Source organism: Notolabrus celidotus, chromosome 21, assembly GCF_009762535.1.
Source record: "Notolabrus celidotus isolate fNotCel1 chromosome 21, fNotCel1.pri, whole genome shotgun sequence".
Lineage (NCBI taxonomy): Eukaryota > Metazoa > Chordata > Actinopteri > Labriformes > Labridae > Notolabrus > Notolabrus celidotus.
Window position 1 is genome coordinate 12,389,140 of NC_048292.1, and position 3,788 is coordinate 12,392,927.

Consider the following 3,788-nt stretch of genomic DNA (forward strand, 5'->3'; position numbering starts at 1 on the left):
TGGGGTTCCCAGGTTTTGACCCTGCACATAAGGACTCCATGGGAACGTGATCGCACCATATTTATGTTATGATGACAAAAATACCCAGGGCACACCAGAATCATTTGTACACAGTTACATAAGGCAACTGGGAGTTACAACCACATTGACTCCACGTTTATAGCACCTCCAACCTTGCCAAAACAGCCTTTTTGATTGAGGGCTGTAGGGATGGAGGTATGAAAGAAAAATGAAACAGAATGACATAAAATTACATTACACTTTTCATTTTGATGGATGGCGAGTGCTGCTTTTTCCCCAGCTCCCTGCTTCCATAAATTACACCATAAATCATATAATTAGCAGAAGCAACCTCCTGGGGGTTACAAATACAAGTTTGCAAGCCTTAGAATGAGGTCGATAAATCTCTGGAAATGCCTTTTAATTGAATCGGTGGTTGGTTCTAATGGACCATAAGGTTTGGATGATGTTATTTCTGCCTGGAACAACAGGCAGAACAGTGTGCATGCATGCAGCAGGTTCTTACTTGCAGGTTAATGTTGACAATTACCACCATAAGGGTGTATCACTCTGCAGCATCTCTTTAACACTCCTGTTATGTTCATTTCTCAGGAACAGCAATAATGCTCCTGGGTCAATTTGACCCAGGCATATTCAAAGATCCAAAAGTGTCAGAACCCTAAAACAATCCCAATTAACATTTTTTTAATTGCATTATTAACTCCATTACTAACCTTTTAAATCAATATTTAGTGCAATGGTGTTCTTCAATTCTCAGAGGTCATGGTTCACTGAGGATGACTCACTCGTTTTTTTTTTTTTTTAATTCATATTAAACCTTTTCTTAATGTACATTGGAAAGACCTAAATATAAATACAATAGTTTTACATTACCTAGATTTTTGTTTATTCTATTTTACTAATTTTACTTGTTTTATTGAATTCGTTTCTCAGGAACAGCAATAATGTTCCTGGGTCAATTTGACCCGGGGCATATTTAATTATCCAAAAGTGTCAGAACCCCAAAAAATCCCAATAAACATGTTTTTTGATTGCATTATTAACTCCATTACTAAACATTTAAATCAATATTTGACTGCCGGGTCAAATTGACCCCCCGAACGGTATGTATGTAATATAAACATAAAGGGGGGTTTGCAAATATGTTAAATGAACCATTTTTTAAAATATGAGGATTACGCTAATTAAGCCAAGCAGACAAAGTCTCATACCGAAAAAATTCTTTTAATTTTATTTATTTTTTCAAACTTTGAAATGGGTCAATCTGACCCGGAACATAACAGGAGGGTTAAGGTGGCAGCAGTCAGATAAAGAGACTCCTGTAGGGGACCTTTGCAGAAAGGATTACAGTTTTAACAAGCTATTGTTGTTTCAAAGTGTTATTTCTGTCCTTGATGGGAAACTGAACACTGACATTTGTGTTTGCAGTGGTGAGAGATTCCACAGGGAGATACGCATTACAGGCCCTACACCAGTGCAGGATGTAAGGCTTTACAGGCCAACCCCCTGCTGTATGGAGTCAACCAAAACCATAATTACGCACTAACAAGCCAGTTGTCTTGAGTTACAGCCAGGTGTTACAAAGGAAACAGTAAGTGACAATGTGGGTTTGGTGTTCAACCATCTGCACACATGTACAAACACACTTTGAGAACCTGAGTGACTGAGCCAACATTTCAGCAGACATCAGTGTTCTTCTGTCACCACATTCATTCATCTTCCTGAGACGCCTCCTGTCTCACAGCTCCGCAGCTTCCCCACCTTGGGAGAGGGATAGGAAGCTGCGGTATACTTTTCACATTTGTTACTCTGTGGCAGCTTCACTGAGCGAGTGTGTTTTTTGTCTGATGTGCACCACTGCAGCGTGAGTGATGCTCAAACACCTCAACACCAAATGTCAATATGCGTTCAGTCAAAATGTTTTTAATGTGAGTTTGAATGTTAAGTCTTTCATGCAGTTGATCGCTGGAAAATGCTTAAGTTGTGGTGATCATAAAATCCAGATGTCAAGGTTGTTTTGGTTGGAATGGTCAAGTTTACATTCACACTGCATTTCACCAAGTTCCTGAATTAAACTGTTTGCGACTTCACTTCCATTACTTTAAGCTAATTAACCATTTGAACTCATTCAACTATAAGTTAAGTTGTGCAATGTGAAGGACAGTGTATTGTGAGCATGTGGTTTTAGTTTGCAAACCCCCCCGCCCACTATACACTATCCTGCTTATCTGACAGCTTAAGATACAAAGAGTTAAAAATGCTTTCGTTAATTTGACCAATGAGAGCAGAGAGCGTTCTGCATCTGCAAAAGTTATGGGGCGTCGTTTGTAAAGTTGTGCACACTGAAAATAACAGCAACATTTCTCCACATTTAGCTCCAAAACGTGATAAAAATTTATAGTGAATTTTTAAGTCACCTTTTTATCACATTTAGAGGAATATTTGTGATCTTCTTCACATTTAATTTTGCTGTGAAAAATATATTAAGTTAAAATAACTGTTAAATCCCAATGCTAAATATAAATTTAAATGTTAAATATCAATCTATCTAAATATAAATGTTAAATATAAATATAAATGTTAAATATAAATATAAATGTTAAATATAAATGTTAAATATAAATATAAATGTTAAATATAAATATCAAATATAAATGTAAATGTTAAATATAAATACAAATGTTAAATCTAAATATTAAATCTAAATGTAAATATTAAATATAAATATAAATGTTAATTATAAATATCAAATATAAATATTAAATATAAATATAAATATTAAATATAAATGTTAAATATAAATATAAATGTTTAATATAAATATAGATGTTATATATAAATCTAAATATTAAATCTAAATATGAATGTGAAATATAAATATTAAATAAAAAAATATAAATATAACTATAAATGTTAAATATAAATATCAAATATAAATATCAAATACAAATATAAATGTTAAATATAAATATAAATGTTGAAAATAAATATTAAATATAAATGTTAAATTTTGCCCTGCAATCCTAAATATTTAACATTTAACAATGATTTTAACTTAATATATTTTTCACAACAAAATTAAATGTGAAGAAGATCACAAATATTCCTCTAAATGTGATTAAAAAAAAAGTGACTTTTAAAAATGAACTCTACATTTTTATGACGTTTGGAGCTAAATGTGGAGTAATGTTGATGTTATTTTCGGTGTGCACAACTTTACAAAAGGCGCCCCATAGCAAAAGTCATGAGCGTAATTAAACAAAGAAGAAGGATGAGGCTGGTGCTGTGATATGGAACCATGAGACAGAGGAGAAGTTTGTTGAGCTCTTCAACAGTGTCCCTGCCTTTATGATGAGTCATTGAGGGACTATAATAAGAGACTGAGGCCGCTGTGGCTCAGGTAGTCAGTCCAAATAGTAGATGTGTTTCAGCAACCCGGTAAGTAACTGTCCTTAGCATTTCCGGGTGTCATCAATAGTCCAGCCCCTCTTCCTTCCAACGTCATCAGGTCAGTTGCGATGATTGGTTGGGTAATATTAGGGCAATGGAGAAGTGCTAAAAACTGCAGTTCATCAAGCATCCACATGAGGCAGGCTGCAGAAGCCCCAGAAGCCACATACACACCCATTAATAAAAGACACACCGTACTCCCCAGATACCCCTACAGTTGACGTGTGGATATCACAGATCTCTGCTCTTATTCCTCTCAGAAGTTGACTCATGACCTTAATCAAAAACCAAACAAGTTCTGGAGGATCTGGGAACCA